The 7,889-nt window shown below is 33.4% G+C and overlaps 1 pseudogene; it reads left to right on the forward strand.

Annotated features, from left to right (window-relative positions):
* The first annotated feature begins 5,537 nt into the window (after positions 1 to 5,537).
* LOC114351476 (uncharacterized) lies at positions 5,538 to 6,991 on the forward strand (annotated as a pseudogene).
* The last annotated feature ends 898 nt before the right edge of the window (positions 6,992 to 7,889 follow it).

The raw sequence follows: 7,889 nt of genomic DNA on the forward strand, positions 1-7,889 counted from the left end.
TTTGCTATAGCCACTGCTTACCCAATTCGCAAAAAGGGAGACAAGATCCCAATATATGGCACCTTGATCGCAAACCAGAACTGAATGGGCGGACCGAACAAAACGCCCGTTGGTATAGCATCGAAAAACAACACTGCCGATAACAAAATAACACCTTGCGCGAGATCCGTTCAAATCTGAACCTTATTACAAAAGAAACAATCGCACAAAAAGTCACCCCACCGGCAAAATCTTTGCAAATCGTATGACGGTGCTGAAACCTTGTCCCTTCCGTGACCGAAATGTTTAAGCTAACGACGAAATGAATGATTTATGCAGGTATAGGGGTTTCCCGGCTAAAGGTAATTCCTTAGTCAACAGATTCCCTAAAATATATTCCGTAAAAAGTTCAAAGTGAACTAAGTAAAATATTCAAGGACCTGTTTTATAGCTTCACATTTTCGTTTCAACTTACCAGGGATTTCTAATTTTAGCGGGTTATAGCAAAAAATTTTCTTTTGAGATTATGGCTGGCGATTTTCCATTAGTTTCAACGTTTACATTTCTTACATGTTTATTTATTTCTTAAGTTTTCCTGTTTATTTTAAAATTTCAAGTATTTTGTCTTTCTACGTTCCCTCTTCAGAGTTCAAAGCATTATTACGAGGCTTATCAGTGCTAAGATTTATCGCAGCAAGAAGACGAGTAGACAAAATTAATTTTCCTTGTGGATTCCGTCGCAAAGCTCCTAAAGACGGTAGGTGGAGAAAATTATTAAAATATTCCTTGGTACAGTTTTCAGCAGTTTCTTATTAGTAATTACAGCGGCCGGTAATACGAAGCACTGGTTTAAGGCGAAAAGCTTTGAGTGAGATGTTATTTCTTAAACGTAAAAGGTACATTGAGACTTGAGATGGTAAACTTAAAAATAACGTTCACTTTAGTTCGTGGAATGAAAATGGAATGTTTACTCCTTTAACAATTTAGTTGCTACAAGCTATTGTTATTTTTAGCCACGAGTAAAGACAAACATTTCTTACATAACCTTTTTTATGGACGATTAAATTTTAAAAGAAAAAAGTCTAATTCAAAAAGGTTTAAGTATCCCTGAGGGGCTTTTACACGTCCCATAATCTTTTCTCTGCTAGCGATTTGAAATAAAAGTAATTTAAGTACAATGTAAAATCCCTGAGGCAGGAAATCATATCATGTCTATAGAACGATTTCAGAAAATCCAATGTAATGCTAACAACTGTAACACAAACGATGGTTGCATGTGAAGCAGCAAATCGAACGCACCGCGTTGAATAGAGCTCTGTGATCGGTTCGTGTGTCACTATATGCGTCCACGCGCACTGTGAGACCTCATAGTAATGTTTGGGAATACGGGCGTAAGTATGTGCGGATTACATTATTTGCAACGTCAGCGGTTGTGACGTAAAATATTGTGTCTAATAAATAGACTTCGGACTGGACTTTTCGATTAAGATAAAAGCTACATTTTGGTATCTTCATTATTTTTAGCGATCAATAATTAATTATTATTAAATATCAAGCACTAAAATACCTTCATACCCTAATAATAAGTAAGTAATTCGGTCAAACATTTTTTACGCCAGAACAGAAGTGCTGATATTACATCTTTTAGAAAATATTTTGATATTTCGGGAGCATGTTCGGGAGCCATAAATTTTATATTTCCCTGCGCACTATAAAACCAGAATGTGAAATATTTAAAGCTCAGAAACGGGCACAATAGACCAGTAGCTATAGATTTTATAAAGTTTTCGCTTGTATGAATAAAAATATTACAGAATGAAAAATAAATTCAAATCTAAACGAACCAATAAAATTATCAATCTGCATTATTCATGTTTTTTACTTGGGGCTAAAAAGTTCGCGACATCGTATGACTCTAGGACAAGAAACGCGACACAACGAATGTAAATAAAGAGGTACTCATAACAACCAGTGGCAAATAAATACACAAATCATTTCAACATTTGACAACACACTAATATATTTATTTAATTACACAAAGTTAATAACGTTAATATTGAATTCACTCGAAAACAAAGGCACATACGATTCGCCCCAAAGCAAATAGCATTGGCAATAAACTCAAACGGAAAAGGTTCCTAATGGGAAATGTGTTACTTTAAAACGGAAAATGATACGATCTTAAAATAAAGACTGAAATCAGTGTTACCAACTCTCAAAAATATTTACCCCTAAAACTAGAATGCTGTAATGTTTCGATATTTACTTTAGAAGTCTAAAGCACATTAGTCGTCAAAACATACTAATAAACAAAGAAAAAAATAGTTTATGCGACAGTGTGAATGCTCCGTGTTACAATAATATATATTTTTTTTAATTAAGGAGTCATAAAAACCCTAGAAATACATAAAAACACATTTAGGGGTTTCTCATATCCCACTTATTTACCCCCCTTTGAAGGGAAATCCCTAAGTTGGTAACACTGACTGAAATACCAATCATTATAGGAAACAGCGAACAGTATTGTGGTTTCCCCGAGTGAAACTAATTTCACATTTTTACAAAGCTGATTGTTTGACCGGGAAATAGGGGCTTAGCGATTGAGTTAATTTAGCAAAACTTAAGCCTTTGTTGTTATTTGTTTTTAAGTCTTGAGTACTGTTCAGTCGTGGACTTTACTATTTGAAGATAGCAATCTACGAGTATTTCGAATAGAATTTGAAGCGATCTAAGATTTTCGGTCATGTTTGCTTAGAATCGAATCTATTTATTTTATTTAATAAATTCATTCGCGCTCATCGACATTTGCATCAGTCATTTTGTTGCTTGTAAACGTATTTTATTTTCTTCATTTACCAAATAATAAAGGACTTTTATTATAAATAGGTACATGTGTGGTTTTTGTGCGTTTCTTTTATGTCATAATAATAACTCTCAGTATAGGTAATTGATTTATCTGTCAGATTAATTGTCTGAACTCTTATTATATTACCTGTGATAAATTTTGTCTCGTATACGTGACAATGTTATATCAATTATTATCACAGATAATAATGAATAATATCTAAATAGGAGAGGAATTACGTTAATGAACCTCATTATCAGACATTTATTTTGGAAATAATTATTTATGTATGAAAAGATGTCTTTGAGTATGTGAGAACATAATCATTAGGGTGTCCCTTATTTTTCAAAGTTTTAAATTTGTAACGCATAGGTCTTAGTTCTGTTTGTTTGCCTCTAAAACACTCAGAAATAAATTTTTACCTTATTTGGAGTACGATAACCCGTGCCGACTTGCATCGAAACATGTTGCGCGGCAGTAGCGGTGCGTATTCGCGGTATTTGTCATTTGTTCTCAATTAATATCGTGATTAACACCTATTGTTTGACATTTAGAAGATGGCTGTGGAATTAAGAAGCAATAAAAAAAGTATTTTCTTAGTCGGGGACGTAAATTTATCAAATAACTAGCTNCTAGGCACTAACTAATCTCGACTTGTAAGGTACTTGATACAAATAAGGCCTACGTTCTAATAAGGCCTATGCATCAGAAAACACAGATAAATAAATCCAACCGGGATAATACTTCAAGGACACGTACTCATATGCCCTATAACCCAGTAGAGTGCAAGAGCGTCCCGAGATCCACGATCCCAGTACCAATTGGCACGCGTTCTTCTAAGGTGGTGGGTGATTTCGTGCTGTCTTATAAAAATCTGGCGATTTCATCTTAAATTTTCGGTAAAATGACGCTGTTTTAGATTAAGCTTTTCTTAGTAATCGTTTCTAAATATTTCTTACTAGCTAATAATTACCTTAATTTGTACTACTGGCCATAGATGCATTATTTGTAAATTTTTAAAGACAACAAGAGCGAGATATCTAATAAGGCCTAGGCTTTATTTCAGCATGGTAGGCCATATTAGGTACTAATGTTAACACCTGATTACGGACAAATTCATTAAACTAAATGAGTAAAAGAGTAACTAATATTTATTTAATAAGAATGTTACTAACAGCACAGAAAAAAAAAGAAAACAGAGTCGAAAAAAATTATAATGCCTGTAAAAAAAAAGAAAAAAAATACAAAATCAATAAAAAAATAAGAAAAAAAGCCGTGTGTATAATTCTAAAGGAAAGAATAATAAAAGCTGGTATTAACATGCCTGTCTCGAAGACAAAGTAGCAGATATGCGACCATAAAGGACTGGTTTTGGTAATATCACAAATATTGTGTAGGAGTTCGTAAAGATGATTCAGAAGCCTTTTTATGCACTGGGTCTAATAAAAATAGAGATCTCATTTTGTTTACAAAAATTCAAGACTAAATGATATTCCTAAACTGATTTATTTAAAAGGTTTTATGTGTAGGCCTTATTCGAACACGGTGTTTTAATAAGCCCTATACAAAAAAATAATATTGTTTGTTTTTGATATTTTCTTCAATAATATATGTAAGGAATCATTACTTTGTTACGATGAATATTTAATTTTATCTATAATTTATGTATAATTCTTAATAAGTGGAATTTAAGTTTATCTAGAAATATACAGTATATTTCTGTTTACTAGTTATGTAAAATTTTAATAACGCAAACAAATCGACGTGTTTAATGACATAAGACCACATATTGTTTAATACAACCTCAATTTTAAGGTCTAGAGGCATTTGAATCATATAGGCCTTATTCCGTGTAGGTGATTTATTAAAGCCAAAATCAGTGGTTTCGTAATTTGCTTATTTTGAAGAGATTTAGTTAAAAATTGTGTTATTTTTTGTAATATTGCTAAAATTAAAGGATGGAAGAAGTTAATTAACCTTGTTTTTGTTGATTGGCGTTAATATTTATTAAAATATAAGCATTCAAAGTTAGGTAGGCCTTATTTGTATCAAGTACCTTAGTTACATTATCTGCTTAAAACTAAAGCGAAAGAAGAAATACTTATTCATCACTTACCCTATCGGGGATGTATTCACTACACAGTTTTATCGTACTTATTTATGAAATATGGCGTAATAACTTGTACTTGCAGAAATTTGTACTTTGCAATCTGTATTTATAGCATTTGCACTAAATATTATGAATTACTAGCTGTGCCCGCGACTTCGTCCGCGTGGAATAATGACTTTGGGTAGGCACTTTTAAATAATTTAGTCTAGGTAATTATTTTACAAATAGCTTGTGCCCGCGACTTCGTCCGCGGAGAAGTCGAAAACGTTCTCATACGATTTTTAAATGTTTTTAACGTTATTATCTAAATGTTTGAATACTTATAAAATATAAAAATCTTAAAGGTTAAATAAACATAAAAATAAAATTTTCTTATATTTTATGAATATGCAGCTCGGCCTTTGATCGGTGGTATTATCTTTTTACAACGAAATCGAAAACTACACCTACCGCAGTATTATTGGTAAACTTTTTTTAAATTTTCCTACGGGTGCTAGAATTACTTACCAAGCTTCTAGCATGCCACTGGCCGTGGGAGAAGGAGCTTTTCCTCAAGACTACTCCCACTACCTCAAGGGCCTCCGCCAAAACTCTCGCGCGAAAATGAGTTTATGTAAGTAGGGCAAGTGACCCGGTTGTGGCCACCGACCCCTTTGTGGCCATTTAGAACTTCAAATCGTTATAACTAAGGCAAAGACTAATGGTGTGGCCAAAAACAAAATGGAGCCACCGTTAGTATGAAAGTAAATTACTCCCTTCACACCGCGGTTAGGGGTCGAAACCCCTGGAGTGGACTGTAGGTATCTGGTTTTGCGGTTTGTACTATTTTGCTTTGAATGACAATTGATCTCCATAAAATAATGAGAAATAAAGTNGGCACAATGTTACCGTTAATCGTCAAGTTTTTGCAGTATTTTTAACATATTTGCGAAGTTAATTAAATGTTATTGAAAGCTCTAATCTCATCATTCGGGAGTGTATTATATTTTGGGAAAAGCTATAAATCCTACCAGAGCCTAACTGTGTAAAAAAACTTGTGTATCTTCACCATGCTTGGAGGGAGTTGCAAGAAAAATTATTTAAAAAAATCAAGATTTATAAGCGCCGCGGTGAGGAGGATTTAAAAACAAATAAAATATTTTAACAAAAACAAATAAAACCAAGGCGTCCAGAGTGTTAAGGTGTAGACAAAAAATTAGTTAAGAAAGTAGAAAGTGCAAGACAAAGAAAATTAAATAAATAAATAAATAAAAAATAGAGCAAATATGTTTCGGAGGTTTATCGTCATCTCTTACTACGCAAGATTCTATACAAACGCAAGGACATCACGACCAGCTTACCAGCTCTGAGAAAAGCCTTAAGGAACTCTTGACATCTACTTTCCAAAAGGTATATGAAAGTGTTGACAAATTGATTTCCAAAGCAGCCCTGAGCAAGTTTAGTCAACATCTTTGGTACTTCATATCAGAAGAAATTGCCGTTTTATCACTCTTTGATGATGAAGGTAATGAACAAACACCGTCAATATTGTATTAAAAGTACAAAGAGAGAGTATGTATGATTCTGGGAAGAGATACATTCCATCTGAAGAAGGTATGAATATTTCTATGGTAAATAGGACTTTGTACTAATTTTTTATCCTGTTTTTAGTGAATTGATAATAATACTGCCTTATTTATTGTTGCTGGAAAACCATTGAGTGGTTTTGTGTCTGTCAAGAGTAATAAATTTATTTTCTCGATTTAAAATTGATAATAATTTCCCCCTGAGACACATTTCTATGAGATAAAGATGTTGCCTATTTCAAGGCAAAAAAGTGCTTTCTTTAAGGGTAGTTAATGATACAGCTGAAAGAGCTATAAAGCTTATGCAAGATTTTCATGGTTTGATCACTGCAAAGGAAGAGCAAAAGCTTTTTTTGCTACGCACAGTGTAGCGAAAATCAGGCCAATATTCAGGAGCATGGAAATCTGTATCCAGAATGTAAAAAAGGGTCCCTCAAAAGTAAAATATATTGTCTGATCTGTAATGTTATTTTATTTTTATAAATATTTTATTAAAAGTGGTAAAACCAGCATTTTTCAAAATCTTCAGAGCTCGGTCGGCACGGGTTAATGTTGACGTAGGAAGATGAAATTTTGTATTTAAGTATGTCTGAGTAGTACGAAAAGAAATAGGGGGTATGCATTTCAATATCTAAAAAAAAATTTTTTTCGGCCATATAAGGGACACCCTAATAATCATAACCCAATGTTGCTTTAATAAATTACAGCTGTGTGTCGACTAAAACGTATAAAATAAAACGTATTGGAAATACCTACGTTACCCTTGCATCAGTCTAAAAATAAAATTTTATATTGGCAAGAGATCCATTGATTTATGCGATCTTCGAGCAAGTTTCTCGCAGTTGGAACTAATAGCGAAAGTAGAGGGAAGTGAGATAATGGTGGCAACTCATCTTGGAGCATTTTGAATAAAATCGATTTGGTTTATTTTTGAAACTGGTCGATATGCTTTGTTGACTGTCCAAGATTGAACGTAGCTTAAAAAACATAAATTACTTACCTTACTTTTACTTTTTGTAAGAGTGCCTTCAACTAGTGAATGTGCATAGCTGATACACCTACTACAATCACATTCGTTCATTAATTACAGATTCGATTACTTTGAACGTCTAAAGTCAAACACCCAGTCCTTATGTAGGTGGATTTGATGAATCGACACCGATTGTTATATTGTCTACAGCCACAAGTCCTTAAAAAGTTTAGGCCCAGCTCATGTTTATTTCAATATTAATATTTTTCCACGACATCATTTCCCTCGTGCAATAACAAAGCGGATTTACTTCCAGCGACTAGTATCGGATGCTCCGGTCTCATTGACTTACAAAACAAGTGTTGATGGCTTGAATCCCGTTTTCGTCTCACGTAACCAGTTTACTTTTTTCTATCTTCT

The sequence above is a fragment of the Ostrinia furnacalis genome, unplaced genomic scaffold, assembly GCF_004193835.3.
Source record: "Ostrinia furnacalis isolate ACB-3 unplaced genomic scaffold, ASM419383v2 OfSCF1146, whole genome shotgun sequence".
NCBI classification, from domain to species: domain Eukaryota; kingdom Metazoa; phylum Arthropoda; class Insecta; order Lepidoptera; family Crambidae; genus Ostrinia; species Ostrinia furnacalis.